At 54.9% G+C, this 17194-nt stretch overlaps 1 protein-coding gene across 5 annotated transcripts in view; it reads left to right on the plus strand.

Annotated features, from left to right (window-relative positions):
• The first annotated feature begins 9315 nt into the window (after positions 1-9315).
• Positions 9316-17194, plus strand: part of LOC119096215 (growth factor receptor-bound protein 14-like) — a 135128-nt gene continuing 127249 nt past the window's right edge. For all 5 annotated transcript variants that reach the window (XM_037219015.1, XM_037219016.1, XM_037219017.1 and 2 more), the window contains exons 1-2: positions 9316-9451; positions 9902-9979. The gene's annotated coding sequence lies outside the window, so the exon portion shown is untranslated. The remainder of the gene's footprint in view (positions 9452-9901; positions 9980-17194) is intronic.

Raw genomic sequence — 17194 nt, forward strand, 5'->3', positions numbered from 1 at the left:
ACACATGGGAACCTGCGCCATCATCTTCTTCACCCCCAGGAAAAGTCGCAGTAACAAGTGATGCGTGAGTGTCGTAAGAGCAGTCCGCTTTATTCAAAATCTCAAAGTATCACATGAGCGCTATGACGTTGCCTGGAAAGAGCCGAGGGACAATTACATTTGCCTCCTCAGCTTCTCAGAGCTGTAAGATGCATTCGGGCGTAAGCCACCGGTAAAGCAAGGTTTCTGCTAGGGGGGGGGGGGATTTTTGCAATTTATCATCGGGCCTTGAGCGGTTATTGGTGGGGACACCGTCCCCTCAATTAATATGTTAAAATAGGCTCTAAGTCAAACAGATCTGGATGCTTTAGGTACAGGGGCAGACCCTGCGCTATGTCCAGAATCTGACACCCTGGGGAAACTGATAACCCGCTTATTAATGTCATGTAGGTGCTGAATGGCGCTGAAAGTGTATCAATGCATTGTCACAGCAGCCATGCGAGCGCAGGGACTGCGTCGGTGGTGACAATGTAGGTCACCATTAAGGAAATTGGTACCGGCGATAGGGATCGCAGGTCACGCTTTCATGGACGATCAATGGCGACCATGCCAAGGTCACGTCACGTGACCTGTTGGGTCGGGTGTGGCCCAGTTACGAGTTCTTGCACGCAATGCATGCGTATCTGCATGGTCACGTTCTCAGGGAGCTGTACGCCGTCTGGCCAACAAAATAAATAATAAAGCCGCTTTGCGGCAACATGTCAGGACTTTGAGCGTGCATATTCGGGAACCCATATGGACGGCATGCAAATGAACTAAGAGCACACATAATAGATGAAATAGGATGAGAGCATGATCACCACTGATCTGACCCGATGGAATACAATCTTGCGGCGACCCGTTGGAAGTGGTCTGACACCCGCCGCTCTCACGTCTGATGTCTGGATTAGAGCATGGCTCCGACGCTTTAAGAAGAGGTGGGATAACACAGCAAGTGATTCGCCTAATTGCATGGTGGGCGGACAATGCAAATTGTTTCGCCACGAATTACGTCAACAGCACCTATCAGACTTAACCTTCAAATGTGGCAACTTCAACCACATTCATCGCTGTATCACGAATTGAGGAAAGTTAATCTCTGTGAATGAATATGTGAACATGCAGTCGTGTTCTACGCGGCACCAATGCGTTGATAGCCTTAAAAGCCAGTTGGGAGGTGAGGCATAGTCTCACCAATTACTGCGAAAACCTCCCCCCCCCCCCACACACACTCCCTCATTTGCTTGGGCTTTGACCTTCGGGGAGCTATAAGGATGGAATACAAGTTAAGTATTGTAAAGCCGGCTTTGATGGAAAAATAATGTCTCTATAGCGTGAAGTTAGATGGCTGCATCCGCAGCAACCAGTAGACTAGGCCGCTTCTTGGAACTCACTCGGCGATCCATAAACTCCAGTCCTCCAGTCGTAGTGCGTAGAAGGCCGTTATGACGAGCACGGTCGCTGAAAGCAGGCACAGCACCCCGGGGCAGATTCTCATAGTTCTTGGCTCGCTAACGTGAGCCGTCCCTCGTAGCTAGAGAGTCACACTTCTAAGCAAATTGATAAACTGGCTTTAAGGGACATGCAAGTGAGTTCTACAGCAACAGAATTGTTGGCCTATGATTGGGATGCCAGGTGTTAAACTTAAATCACCAGACTAACGTAAGCATGATTGGAAATAAAGGCAAGTTTTCGGACAGTTAGCGGGGTTGAGTTTGCTGTTAGAAAGTTGACTAGTGAGTAATGCACGGGCTCAACAGGTACTGAACACCTGCGAGTTTTATCGATTGTAGTTATAAGAGGTACAGCGATGTATACAAGCGTTAAAACCGAGCTGGTTCACAGCACAGATCAGCAAAACGCGGCTTTTTGGCAGACACTGAGTGGTGTTTTCCACGGCTAGTTTAAAAACAGCGGCATTTAACATCGCGCAGAAAAGTGCATCGCTTCAAGTAATTCAGGAGTGTGGTGTTACGAATGTTTGCCATAGGAGAGCTCTTATGCAATCATGATTAGAGCATTCGTGTCAGCCTTCCTGGGCGTGAAAACAGGATTGAAGAATGAGTGCCAATCTTCCTATCGGATATAATCTCATGGCGTGTTCGGATAAATCTGAAGCTGAGCTAAGCTGTAAGAGGGATATGTCAAGATCACAAATGAGCAACGCCGCTGGTGAGGCAAGGAATTGAGCAAGACAGAATCACTTTCGTAAGACCGCTATGCACATCATCTTGCCTAAGTTACATCAGACGCTGTGGGAAACACGCTTTACAGTCAGGGCAGTCATAAAATTTGGCCTGTTATTGTTGTTGGTCAGATGTGCGAGCTGTTCCAACTCGGTGATTTCATATGACTTTTCCGGAGCAAACGTCGCAGAGGATGCAAATTTACCAAGCCAGAATAGCCGTCACCTTTGGAATAAAACTATCTTCGCAACTACGCCAGTGCACATGGCATACTACAAGTTACGAGGAGATGCAACGCGAATGAACGACACGATGTACGCTCTGAGAGCCATCGAGAATCATACGTGCCTAAACTTTACTCAGATGAATGACGACGTGAAGAGGTGCCGTGATCCATGGACTGTTTGCGCCACTATTGGGAGCTTAAAATCGCTGGTGTTTGCCTCTTCTGAATCAGGACAGAAGCAATTGTTTTCCTCGACGAAGTCTTCTTTGGGTGCTGCGGTGGCAGTTCTAGCCTCTCTTGGACTAAGGAGTGAAATTAACAGGCAAGATCGTGATGCCTACTTGCAGATCCATTTTGAGCAGCTGAGCTACGATATATTTTCCCGTAAAACAGCAGTTGTAAGAGCTCTTAAATCCCAGCTATTTTTGAAGTGCGGACATCCTAAGCGCTTTACACCCTTCGATTACTTTTCTGTCACCCTCGGTGATTTTATGAACCTACAAGAGGACGACAGACCCGTGATTGTGACCAGAAAACCTAGCAATATGTGGAAACTATATCTGCAAATTCCGACCGCTCCTACGTTAACCATTTTTGATCGGTTTTATCTCACGGAAAGGCAATGTTCTAAAGACGTAAATAAGGATGGAAGGCATTGTGATCCGGACGACTGCAAAGCTGGATTTCTTATGCAATCGTGTCTTTGCATCTGCCTTCCTGGCTTCACAGGGAGCAAATGCGACGCCAAATCCTTGACCACCGACTCCTCCGCCATTCTGGGCATCAAGCTACCCAGCTTTCCGATCACGGTGTCCACTCCATTCGACTTGGTTCAGCAGGGCCTGGAGCTGACCTCTGACCGATGGCCGACCCAGCACCGGTTCGTCTGGTCCTGCCAGCTGGAGGCGCCTCCGCGCTCGCTACTGCACATCAGTTTGGTGCCGGCCCACCTTACGCGGCGCCTGCAGATGCACCCGGCCGACCACGACAGCTTCGACCTCCAGCTGCTGTACACGCACGCCAGCGCCACCACGTACCGGGCGCTCCGGCTGGCGGAACACCTGCCGGTGGTGACGGTGACGCCGCGCGTGACCCGCGTCACGCTGCTGCTGGTGGGCTGGGGTGGCCGGCCGCTCGGCCCGCTGCTGCACGGCTCGCCCCTCTTCAGCCGACACGCGCCCGACCCGCCGTTCCATCTGTGGCTGGCCCGCTCGCCGCGCGCGCCGCCCGTGCTCCGTGCCTTCTTCGCCGGTGCTGCGCTCCTGCCCCGGGCACCCAGCTCTGCCCAGAGTGAGGGCCGGCTTGGCGACGGCGGCGGCGGCGGCGGTGGCGGCGGTGAGGCGGTGGCGCCATCGCCCCGGCCCGGCGTCGCTGACCCCCTGCGCCGATACTTGCCGCTGGTGCTCGGCGTCGTCTGCGCCATGTGGTTCCTCCTGCTGGCTGTCGCCATCCTCTGCTACGTGCAGTCGGGCCGCAGCGGGCGCCCGCCGCCCGACGACACGCCCGTCGCCGAGGAGCAGCCTCCTCCCGCCGACGAGCCGACCGAGGCCGACTCGTCCTCGTCGGGCAGTTCGGCGGGCGGCCTGCTGGGTCTGCCCGGCGCTGGCCTGCTGGGTCTGGCCGGCGGGTCCGACACCAGCAGCGGCTCGGCACCGGCCACCGAGCACTCGGGAGCTATGACCACGGACGCGTCAGAGGCGTCGGCGCATGTGCAGTTCGCGGCGGCGCCGCCAGACGGGCAGGACGGGCAATTTGGGCAGGGCGGGCAGGGCAAGCTGTTGGATGCTGCTGGGGCGCCGGCTGTCGTCTAGCCTGAGAGGGTGGAAATGGCCAGAGACTGACAGAGCTCACAGCTCCATAGAGCGCCGACTGTCATCTAACCTTGGAAGGCGGAGATGATCAGAGACTGACAGCGATCACGGCTCCATAGAGCGCGATGGGGTCAGTCGTGGCGTCTGCCGGACTTCCATTGCAATGTGTGAAGAGCTTGGGTCCTTGACCTGGGCTTCACAACACAGCTGACTTCCTGAGGTCAGCTGAAATCGGCCAAGTCGTCGATGAAATATAACATCATCGTGAAAGACATACCATAAAGGTGGCAGACAATGATCTCAAATATGGGTTGAACACGGTCCTTTCTAGCGGAGTGTTTCGGAATGGTCGGAGATATTGACTCACGGCTCGAGCTGAATTCCACGGTCCCATTTAGCAGTGGCCACGTGAATCTCAGGACGACCGCATTCACATGACAATGTGTGGGGGTGAACAAATCGCCCAGTCACTTCTGGTTCAGAGAAGAGCTGGCTGGAAGATCAGAACTTGTGGTATTACGATATTGTTACCAGATGCAAGAAAAGAGGCGTTTGCACTGATCCAAATACAGGTAAAGCTGGAACTTCCGACTTTGCGAAAGAGGAGGCCAGAGATTGCACTTCCAGAATATTGAGATCAAGTTGAGACGCCAGTGCGACTTAAAAACGGCACGTATGTGGTAGGAGAGATCAGTACGATTCTTACGGATTCAAAGCTTATATAATCCTAGACATATTTCATTACAGAAAACACTGATTGTTTTGTGTGGTGCAGGTATCGTATACAATATCTCAAACCTAAGCCCAATGGTAATTGCATTCATTGTCCATTATTTTTGTACCCCATGGACGCTGTTCTTATTAAAGGGAGTGCTGCACAATTCTATGGGGCTTTGAACCGAAAGAGCCATCGTGAAGATCATTTGGTACATTTCACAGCTCTGTAGGTCTTAAGACCTTAACCCCTCTAGTTCCCGAGCTACACGTCCGCGAAGATAGTGATGCTATTTCGGGGATAGTATTTTAAGGTCACTTTGGCATTCATGACGTGATACCGACGTCATTCAAATCCTGCCATGCCATAAGCGATGCAGCGATCAAGGCTAATGAAAACATAATGGTCGATTCATACATATGTGGCGTTCGTGGATACGAGTTCCAGGTGTAACGGCCGTCACTGGACTCCCAATCAACGTTGTGCACGGCCCGATGACGTCATCAAACCGTGAGGCATCGCGGAGCATATTTATTTAACAGAAAAAATATGCGACCTGGAGCACTCTTTTCTTCTTAAAAGTATACCAATAGTTATAGGTGAGCTTGTTTCGTAATATGTGTGATGCATGCTTTAATATCTTCAAATGTGGCACGTTCCCTTTAACTGCATGCAGTTACACCGTCAGTTACACACGACAGACTTTTCAGCTGTTCGGTACCTCTTCGGGACAGTCTACTGGACCACACCAGCTTGCTGTCAGGCTCTACTGGACCACACCCGCTTGCTGTCAGGCTCTACTGGACCGCACCCGCTTGCTGTCAGGCTCTACTGGACCACACCCGCTTGCTGTCAGGCTCTACTGGACCACACCCGCGTGCTGTCAGGCTCCCTGGGTGACGCCTGTGCACACGCAGGGGCTATTCCCACTTTTCGGGCTCGGTAAACTAGAGGACTGCTCCGGTGGCATGAAGGGGCCATGCTCTTGGGACATACCACGGGGAGATCTATAGGTAAGCCAGGATTATTAGCACTGGCAGGATTATTTATAGGCAGGCCATGCCCGTGAACCCACCGCCGCGGGCGCTGGTTGGCACGGCGTCGATTCAGCGGCAGGGCGAACACTCCCCAATGCCTGTCATCTTCTGGGAAGGGCCGGCCGAGGAAAAGCGCGCCAAGTTTACTGCCCATTCGTTTTTTAGCACTGTTCTTGCTACGGGCCTGTTTGCGGACCTCATATAGATGCCGGAAATCGGGTGATCTCGGGTCTTTCCCCTGGGATTCCTCGATATTGCTGCCGATGTTGATTTCCGGCTATGAACATGATGCAGCGCACGATGTGATGAGTGGATTGACGCAAAAGTGGGAGGTCTGAATGTGAACGCCTCTCATAAATTAATAACAAACAACACAGTCATAGCCGCCAGCAAGGCCACAAACCATTGCCCACTCGTCCGATCTGCCAGCTGAGACGAACCACGCGTCCGCCGCCGGACCGGGTCGCACTTCCAGCCGTCTCCGGCCAACATGCGGCCCGGTTACGTCCCCCCCCCCCCCCGAGCGACCCATCAGCTGCCTACGGTCGCGAAACGTTTGGTTTTAAAAAGCTTGGACGCTTGAAACATTTCGTTATCTGCTGCCCGATGCAGTTTTGTCAGCCGTTACCTCTGAGAGAACTATTGCGTTGTTGATCTTGACTGATCTCGCAAAAGTTTCAGATGATGCGTTCTATTTCAAGCAGTTTTGAGGTTAGAATCCAATGATAGAGAGGACAATTCAGTCGATATCACTTTTGACTTCGATCTGAATGACCACACAAGCAAGAGCGGCTAGGTGTTGTTGGATTTTTAAAATTACGAACATATGAGCTTTGAGGCCTCAAACGCCCATCCTCAACCTCATGTTCCCAAGCCTTGATCCAAAACTGTGATACATCGGGGGTGCAGCCACAACGCAGCGCCGCTGCATCTCCCGCCTGAAGGAACGAGAGGACTGGAGAGTTGTCACGCCGATCGAGAGTTAGTTCCTGAGTTAGAGAGTTAGTTCCTCCTGAAGTTGATGGCATGCAGAAGTTTTGGTATGCTGCCCTTCTGTTGGGGGGAGGGAGGGGGGGAGGGGGGGGGGGCAGTGTGAGTACCGTTGCATTGTGTGGCGCGCGTCCTGCTGCGAGTGCTCGCATGTCAGGTGGAAGGGCAGTGACATTTGTGGGCAGTTGGTGCTGGTTATGGGTGAGGGTGTGCCACCGTGTCAGTTTGCGTATGTCTCATCGTGACTTGTAGTGCTCTACCTCAAATCGTTTCACACTGTGCGCGAGCGTGTGTTCCATACAGTGCACCAGTGACTAGCCTGGCTGGTCTGTGCTGTGCTGTCTCACGAGTCTAAGGAAGCCGCTGGTTGTCAAGATCCCGTCATAAACTGCGTCACAACTGTCAAACAACGGAAGAATGTACCGTGTATATGTCGTTGAGAGTGTGTGGACGCAGAAGTTGTGATAGTGAGCAGAGAGGTCCAATGGCTTTGTTGGTTTCGGAGATAAAGTGCCATCAGCGTACTGATGGAAGTGTAAGTCAATAGACATTGTCATGCCAAGGTGTTCTTGTTCTTGGGAACCACATCAGGGGTGTAAAACACAGCCAGAACAATGTGCACGCCCGTATCTACCTCTGAACAAGCTAACGCGCACCAAACAAATCAAATGAAAATACAAAAGTAACAAATACTTTTGAGGGGGTGTCCTGAGCAGCAAAAATGTGATTAAAGTGCTGTTTTCTCCAGAAAAAGGAACGAGAACAAATTTTAGAAATGAGTGCGTTGGTGTTTCGTTGCGGTGGGATGTTACCTGAATCTTTAGGAGTTAATTCAGGTATTAGACGGTCATTTAAAACAGCTTCTGTCAAGACGTTTATCTTAGACGTGGGGGGTTGAACCATGCCATATTTCTTTGACACGCTCCTGTAACTACAGTTCCTGGAGCGTGGTAGTGCTGCTTGCTGTCGTATTTTCTTCCTGTGAAAATCTGGGGTCATGACCCCTCTTCAAGTGAGGCGACCAGAGGGGCTACATGGGTTGGAACGCCCACAGACCAGATTTGACCCCCTCCATACGTTTCTGACCGCCTCTGGACTTTAAAATGGCCTCACCTGAGTGTAAATGGCCGGCAGGCAGAGACATCCTGGGCTTTACAATGCACTATGGAAGCGGTTCGCTCCCAGGAGTGCTGGAAGTCTGTCGTCGAATTGCCGTCCAGCTTGCTCGGTTCGGGTCCGTTTGGGATTGGTTGGTCCTTGTCGATTAGTGTAACCGTACTGTTGGTTGGACATGCAGCTGCTGGAGCCCAGAAAGCTAGAGCTAGGTCTATGGCTTTGCATAGAAAGAATGGATTAAAAAGACGCTTGCATCCCTAGCACTGATTTTCTCTCGAAAATTCCGCTCCTGTGCTTACCATTCTGCAGGTTAGCCATGACGCTGCTTATGATACAAGGTGAGATTTGTATAAACAGGTACGAGAGAGCCAACCATTTGGTAGGAAACTAAAACTGTCGGTGGACACCAGCAGTTCGCATTTGATCAGCTATCCCAGGCAGCGCTGAACCCCCGAAAATCATGAACCGCGGCGACTAGCCGCACGGCGATGCGATGATCGAGACGCTCCTTCCAAATCAACTGTCTTTTTGAAACATCATGTTGTAATAACCACGTGCAGCCCCCTTACTTACGAGGACCGCTGATCTGACTTGCCGCTCCTCCCCCGTCCATGGGCGAAGTTTTTACCGCGCCACTGCCGCAGCTCACAAAGCCACCTCAACCAACACGCGAGACCAGCCGGCCGCCATTTTCATCGTCCAGTCTCTTACGTCATAAAACCGTTGGGACTGAGCGGCCGGTCTCGGATTCAGCCGTCATGTTTGTTGTGACGGCGGCCACCCGCCACGCACCTTCACGTGGAAGCCCCGAATCTACGCACTACGCGCCTCCCTCCGTACGGCCGCGCAGCCGATCAATGCGGCGTCTTCGAGGCCGTACGGCCTTCCTACTACGGTCTGGTTTGAGCCCGATGTGCGTAGTAAATACGACGGTGGAGGTTTAATGCGCTCGGCTAAAAAGATCAGGTTCCACAAATGCTTTGATGATGATACAAGGCCTTGTAACTGGCGTTTATATTTGTTCAAGAGACTCAATGTCATTTATTACAATTTTAATGATACAATCAACACAACAACACACCGTATTTGAGCTAGAACTTTAGCCGAGCGCACCAAGTGGGCGGAGCTTCTCTCCTCGTCAATAATCATTCAGCGTTGCGCGAGGCTGGGAAACGGGGCCAGCCGCGCGCGGTGGCGCTGGTGGCGGCCCGGGCCGCGCCGTTCAGTCGTTGGGTGTCCGTTGAGGAGGTAGTGCGCTTCTCTTGTGGCGCAGGTTTGAAGCAAGAACTTGCGGCTCGCGACGAAACTGGTCAGCGGCGGAGGAGGACGGAAGCGCGGCTGTCGGACTGAGAGTGAGTCAATGTGGATTTCGGCGGGGAGTGGTTACCGCCGACCCCACCCTCATTCGGAGCGGTCCCGGCAAACGCGCGCCGGGCGTTGTGTCGCTCGCATGAGTGGATGATGAGCATATGACAATTTAGGCGTTTGTGTCCAACGTGAATCCGTGTCCTGACCTCATGGGCGTAGAACCACCTCAGAGAGGGAGGCAAAAACGCGTTTTCGAGGTGAACTTCCATTCGTTCCCTCACCAAAAGTGAGCGTTTGGACGTGAATGGCTTGAGTGAATGACCACTGCCCCCCCCCCCCCCCCCCCCCCTCCGCCCCGCTCCCGCTGTTCCAACGCGCATGACCAGAGCCAGGTTTCGCCATGTATCGCGTCACGCCGCGGTGGCCGCCCATCATGTTCCTTTCGCCCTGTGGCTCGGTCCCGGCGTGGACCAACGGCGTTCTCTCTGCCCCAGATCAAGCGGCCATCCGCGCTGGAAATATAGGTGGCCTGGCGTCGTCACTGAAGGAAATCGCGGCGTCCGGCAGGCGAGGTGGGTACGCCGCACGGCGCTGGCGGGCCAGAGGAGTGTGCTGGCGGTCCCTTGCGGTCCAGAGGAGTGTGCTGGCGGTCCCTTGCGGTCCAGAGGAGTGTGATGGCGGTCCCCGGTGGACCAGAGGGGTGTGCTGGCGGTCCCTTGCTGTCCAGAGGAGTGCGCTGGCGGTCCCTTGCGGTCCAGATGGGTGCGCTGGCGGTCCCCGGTGGACCAGAGGGGTGTGCTGCGGTCCTCGGCGGTCCCGAGGGGTGTGCTAGCGGTCCCCGGTGGACCAGAGGGGTGTGCTGGCGGTCCTCGGTGGTCCAGAGGGATGTGCTAGCGGTCCCTGGTGGACCAGAGGGGTGTGCTGGCGGTCCTCGGCGGTCCAGAGGGGTGTGCTGGTGGTTCTCGACGGACCATAGCGGTGTGCTAGCGGTCCCCGGTGAACCGGAGGGGTGTGCTGGCGGTCCCTTACGGTCCAGAGGGGTGTGCTGGCGGTCCCCGGTGGACCAGAGGGGTGTGCTGGCGGTCCTCGGCGGTCCAGAGGGGTGCACTGGCGGTCCCCGCTGGGCTCCGGCGGGTCTGAGGGCTACCAAACCCCGGCGGCCAGCGTGGCGGACGGAGCCCTGTGCAGAGCCGCGGGCGGCGGCCGCGCCGCAGGCCTGCCCACCGGCTAGAACTCGGTACCGGCTGAGCGGCATCGGAGCCTGCATGGTGGGCCTGATCACGCTGTCCGCCGTCGACGGGGCGCTCCGGAAGCGCGTCGTTTCCGGGTCCGCGGCCAGGATTCCCCAGGGCTATCAGATCTGGAGTCCGCTCAGGGCCTGGTGAGGCTTGAAAGAAGGCTTCTTTCGCCATCAGCGCCGAATTGGACGGCCGCAATGGGACGAGATGGCGGGACATGTCGGCAGCGTCAGATGGTGCTGATCATCATTCAGCCTGTGAGCATCCGGTGACCTGACGACGTGTCCCAACTGGCCACCGACAGCTCACCGACTCCCACTCGAACAACGCGGTCGGGGAGGGGGGGGGGGGGGGGGGGCGTGGGATGGTGCATTCAAGTTCGTTCTGTTGTTTGATGTTCTGGAAAATCGGGCGCACTTCAACGAATTTTTTAATAATATTTTGTAAAGGGAGTGCACCACATCTGTATGGGGTTTTAGACTGAAATAGCCATCTTGAGGAGCTTTCGGTGCTATTCACAATCCTACCCCTCTTAAGACTTACCCCTCTAGTCTCTGAACTACACGCCCGCGAACATGGAGAAAGGTATATCGGGGAGAGTATAATGCAAAGTGACCACGGCATTCGTAAATGCAATATTAACGTAATTCAAATCACACCATTGCATAAGCCATGCGGCGATCAGGGCCAAGAAAAGTATGTTGTTAGGGCGTTCAGATCTGGTGTTCGTGAACGCGATTTCCAGATATAACGTCGGTCAATTGGCTCTCAGTCAATATCGTTCGTGGTACGATGACGTAATCAAACCATGGCGCATTGAGAAACTTGTGAACCAAACAGAGAATTGTACTGTCTAGAGCAGCCTTTTCCACTTAAAAAGTGTACCAACAGTTAGAAGTGAGCTTGTTTCATCATATCTGATGCTTGCTACAATGTCTTCAAATGCGAAACATTCCATTTAACACAAATACGTTCACTACGTTCCGTAAGTGACGTCGGCTACGTCACGTACTTGTGCTCGAATTCCAAATAGCAGTTTTCAACGCCAGCAAATCCCGGACACTTGAAAGATCGCAGCCTCCACGCGTGGTCACGGGCCGTGACGTTATGGACTTTAGCTGTGATAATTATGGAAGCTCTGCAGGGTGCCTGCTTCTCAAAGCGGAAAATCGTGGAATGTCGACGCAATTTGTACTTTTGGAGGTGTTTTTCAATCGATAACGAACCGAAAATGACCAAATTTAGCTAAAACACCACACCCTTAGAAATGAAAACTACATGTACATAAGTCTGTAAGCTCGTGTGTTTCTGACAGAAACTCACCACAGGTGGTACTCACGCTCTATTCCTGGTACCCACGGCTCGGTGAGCCCGACCCCGCTGATTCCCACGGAGGGCTTCTTTGGTGGCCGAACTTCTCATGAGCATGCCCCTTCCCTGAAGAGGCTGCGGTTCCCAGGCGTGCTCAGCCCACTGCCGCGTTGAACGGGGCGGGCGTGCTGACGGGGCGGGCGTGCTGGCGGGCGCGGGCGTGCCGCCGCGGGTGTCCGTCCTGCCACACTGGCCTCCCGTCCATTGGCGCCCTGTTTACCGTCACTCGGAGCTCATTGCCATTGGCGGGGCGTGCGGCCTGTTGGACGCCCCGCTCCGCGCCGCCGCCTCGCTCCGGCCGTAACTCGCGCTCCCAGTGGGCGTCTCCATAGATCAGACGCCGCCGTGTCCTGCCGGCCGCACACGGTCGCGTTTTCACGCGGTTGGCTCGCACCGCCCGCCGTCTGCTCCGCGTGCAGTCAGACGCTGTTGCTGCCCTGCGGGAAAAGCGAAGTGGACAGTTTCTTTTTAAGGTTGTGTCGTCATCAGGAACCGAAGTTACGGCCCACGTTAGCAATTGGGCTCCTACAATGCGGTGAAAGTATAAAGTGCAGGCTAAGGTACAGCCTTTATGTATTGGGAAGCTGGATGAGGACCCTTTGAGATGAAATCGTGCGGTTGGAATTTAGTGCAGTCTGGTCTTTTCTTACTGCATATCCGGCCGAATCACCAAGCGTCTGTCACTGATCTGCTGCCCTCGTGATCGCCTGGCCTCGCTCGATCGCTATCAGCTGGCTAGAAACTCCAGACTGGGCCGCCCCCGCTGCTGGAAGCATACCTGTTGAAAATGTTACCGTTGACTGGGTGCCTTGCCCGACCCAATGCTGCTCAGAGAATAATATTTCGTTCTCATTAAACCTCGCAGATGCATGCGAAATCCATTGCACGCGCGCGCTTGGACCGAGGGATCCAGGCTGCAGGAGGAGGGGGAGGGGGAGGACGGAGATCTCAGCCTGGGAGTCGGCCACCAGCCTGCTCGAGCTGCTGCTGGGACTCTCGCTCCCGGGACATCCCAACTGAGTGGGGCCGTACCTGGGACATCCCAACTGAGCTAGGTCACACCTTGGACATCGCGGCTGAGCGGGGTCGCATCTGAGACATCCCAGCTGGGCGGGGTCGCATCTGAAACATCCCAGCTGAGCAGGGTCGCATCTGAGACATCCTAGCTGAGCAGGGTCGCATCTGAGACATACTAGCTGAGCAGGGTCGCATCTGAGACATCCCAGCTGGGCGGGGCCGCATCTGGGACATCCCAGCTGAGTGGGGCCGTGTGAAGAACATACGAACTCGCAACTCACGATGTTAAAAAGCCGAGAGCGCTAGGTCTTTTTAAGCCAATTATAACGTGAATTTCTGCTGAGATTTCCTCTTGCGCCCGTCATCGCCGCTCCCGGCTGGCCGTCTCATGGCTAGCCTAGCGGCTGACGTCTGGCGGGCTGGGTCGCGGCCGAGCGCGTGCCGGGCCTCGGCGAACTGCGCAGCTGCGCGGCCGGGACCGCGCGGCACGTCGTGAGCCGCCACTGCCAGAAGCCGGAGCCGGCGCGGCAGCCAGAGCCGGAGCCGGAGCCGGAGCCGGAGCCGCAGCCGGTGCGGCAGCGAGAGCCGGCGCGGCAGCCGGAGCCGGAACCGGAGCCGGTGCGGCAGCGAGAGCCGGAGCCGGCGCCGGAGCCGAAGCACAGAGGCAGGGCCCGAGCCGAGCCTGGCAGAGGCGAGGCGGGACGAGTCGAGTCGGGAATAACGTTGCTGATGCGACTTTCCGCACATGTATTTATGGACTACTAATGAAATGTGCGAGTTGGGTGCAAAGTAATGATGCGTCAATGCTTGGAATGATCATCACCAACGGCACTTTACAAGATGCTTCGCTTTGACAGATCATCGATGGATTTTTCTGACATCTGTGATGAATACGCCCTCCACATTCCTGGGACTCAACGTCGAAGCGCTGCTGGAGCCAGAAGCGTACATTAAGCATTAACAGCTCTTTTCTGAGGTTCAAGGCAGCTCTCCATGACACTAGTCATATCAGACGCTTCACATTGGCAGGCAGAAAGGCGGCTGACGACCCTGTGCCTGGTCATGCTGCCATACTGTGGATGTTTGTGCCACCTTCAGTGTGACTGGTTCGATGTCGATTGTTCACACTACCCCGTCGCCCCAACCTTCCCTATTGCAGCTGGCGGTCTAAATGCACTTCGACAGCCATTCGATAGCAATAACAATCACTACACCGCAGGCCGGCGGACCTCATTGGAAAGCAGCCTACCGTCGATCGAAACCTGTTGTCGATTTATCTCGCTTCACGGAGCTGGGTCGGCGCGGTAAAAAGAAGCCGTGTTGCCTGAACGAGACCGTCCGCTATCTCAGTGAAACGAACGCGCTGTTCTCGCGAGGTGTCGTGTCACAGTTGGACAAGCTATTTAAAGCACGGATGCTATCTAATCCTGGACTTACATCGACACGGCCACCGCCTCCGGCCGACACCGAGACAAGTCTGTCTTGCAAAGAGCGCCTGCAACGCACCCGCGGTGCCGGACGCCGCGCTGCATTTGACGCGTCGCCGCCGCTCTCCGCGCCGGGCTGGGCGGCTCGGTCGGAGCTGCAGCGCGGCGCTCCTCGCCGCTGCCGGGGGCGCCGGTTCGGTCGGACCGCGGCACGGCGCTGGTCGCCGCTGCCGGGGGCAGCGCCTCGCTCGGCGGGCGGACCGGTGCGCCAGCCGCACGGCCGTCGCCCCGCGTGTACACTGCGCGTGCCGCAGACCACATTGGGCTGAGGTATGCCGGCCTGGTGCCGCGCGACCACCGCCAGGACTGATTCGTATCTCCGGTCCGCACGGGGCGCCAGCGGCCGCGGCGCAGTGGCCAGCCTAGGAGGCTCCCGGCAGGCTAGCCCAGGCTCATTTCTCTCTCGTAGAAGACTTCCGTCCAGAAGGTGTATTTTTGGAAGACCTGAGCTCAGAACGCTATGTTCAGAATGCGTACATTCGAAGGGTTTATGTTCTGGTATATGTTCAGAAAACCTTCGTTCTGTACCCCTTTTTCAGAAGGCCTAGATAGACTAGGCTCATGTGCAGAACGCACGCTTCCAGAAACCATTGTTCAGACGGTTTACTTGCAAGGGGCTTGTGATTAGAAAGCTCACTGTCCAAACCCGTACCAGGAAGATCTACTTTTACACTGGTTGTTAGTTCAGGACGTAAAGGGAGACGGGAACATCGAGATTTCTAAGGCATTTACCTTACCTAGGCCCGCAAGCAGTGTTTAATCTGCAGAAAAGTTGGGGGGAATGCTTCGTCCCTCTCCTGCTGGCGGAGTCTGGAGACCTTCGGAACACAGGTTTCTGTCAGCAGGTCCTCTGAGCGTGGCCTTCAAAAAGTAGACCTGAACATAGGTACCCGGAGCGAAGGCTTGCGAAACGTTGACCTTCTGAAAATGGGCCTTCTGCAAAACGACCTCGTAAGCCCAGGCGTTGTGGAAACGAGCTTAGCGGCAATCTAAAAATAGACCTTGCGATGCGTGTCGCGGTGGTGTCCCGTTCGGCACGCGGCGATCGCCAGGGGGACGGGACGGGACCCCGCCGGGCAGTCGCGTCAGCAGATACGGCCGGCGACGGCCGGCTGCTCAGCGGTGCGGCGGACCTCGCGGCTACTGGCGGCGCGTGGCAGGCCCCCGCCGGGGGTGGCGTGTGCACATGCAGCGGATGGGCAGCTGACACGTCTAGGGCGGCTCGCGACGAGCCCGCCGCTGTTGACGCCCCTGCTGATGAAGCTGCCCGCCTGCTCCGCCTACTTCGGATGCGTGCACGCCTGGGCGACTGGCAAAACGTCGAGCTCGATGCTGCTGCACGGCCCGCGCGTCGCTTGTTCCGCTCCACGCCGTCTGCAGAGAAAGAGGCGCGTGCAGAAGCGACGGCGGTACACCTGCGCCGTCGCGTGGCAGTGCGCCACGCTGCCTCGCTTTCGTGCCGTCGCTTGGCGCCGCGGCCAGCGCCGTGAGAGCGCGAGGTCGGGGCCGGCCCGGCGGGGACCGGTGCGGGCCGGGGCGGCAGCCGGCGGCCGCGTGACCGGTGCCGGTCGGGCCAGCCGGCTCGCAGGCCGGACGTGTCGCTGACGCCAGCGGGTGTGGACGCGCCCATCCTCCCACCCGCCGCCAAAGTCTGGTCCGGATTTTTGCTCCGCTGCTGGCGACTAAGATCACGTGGGGTGGATCACGATCACGTAGATCACGTGGATCACGTGGATCACGTGGATCACATGCTGGCGACTAAGATCACGTGGGCGGCTGCGCCAGGGCAGGGGCGCCTGTTTGAGACAGGTTGTGGACACTGCTTTCATGTATAAGAGTGGTGCGAGGTGCTCCAGGCGTGAGGTGGACGTGCGGCTATTCGCCACTCTACGCGCGCGCGTACAGCAGGTATGCCTTCTAAACGCTACCCTAGTGAATTAGACCTCGTGAGAAATTGTCTCTGAGCTCATTTTGTGCGAGGTTAAAACATATCGGCATGATTCATTGGGCGCGTTTTTGTGCTAGAAATGGTAAATTTGAACGCTGTAATATTAAGACAACGTTTTGGCCTGAACATTGGTCCAATGGAAAGCTGGTGCCACCTGCCGGCATCTTCATTATGGCAGCTTTTTAGTGCGTAGCGTTATTACAAAATATAAATGGCAATGCAGGCAATCGCCCGTTGTTCTCATTTTCTCAGTGACCAGGAAATAGTTTTTAGAAAAACTACCAGCTGCTCGTTGTCGGAAAACACTCAAGAAACATTTTTAGTTCGGCCAACTTAATTACACACTATTGTATCAGACCTTCTGTGCGAAAATGCACCCAAAATAATGTTAGGAAAATGTGAATGTAATATTTTGATAGCATTGTGTTAAGAAAAAAATAATGGAATAGAAGACAACAAGAATATTACATATGCATGGCATTCAATACATGACCTTTAATTACAGATACAGCGTGCACAAGTCCGACAAAACTTTTCTTATATATATATATATATATATATATATATATATATATATATATATATACTGAAATTGGATGGTGAAGCTCAGCTTGAGATACAACGTAGGGTATATATGCGTGAAATTATGGAAGGGCTTTGACTGAAATATGTCCACGCTTTACAAATGTCCCTTGGCTCTGCGAAGTTCAGAGGTTGACCATCAGG

This window comes from Pollicipes pollicipes, unplaced genomic scaffold, assembly GCF_011947565.3.
Source record: "Pollicipes pollicipes isolate AB1234 unplaced genomic scaffold, Ppol_2.1 Scaffold_4295;HRSCAF=5057_pilon_pilon_pilon, whole genome shotgun sequence".
Classification (NCBI taxonomy): Eukaryota; Metazoa; Arthropoda; class Thecostraca; order Pollicipedomorpha; family Pollicipedidae; genus Pollicipes; species Pollicipes pollicipes.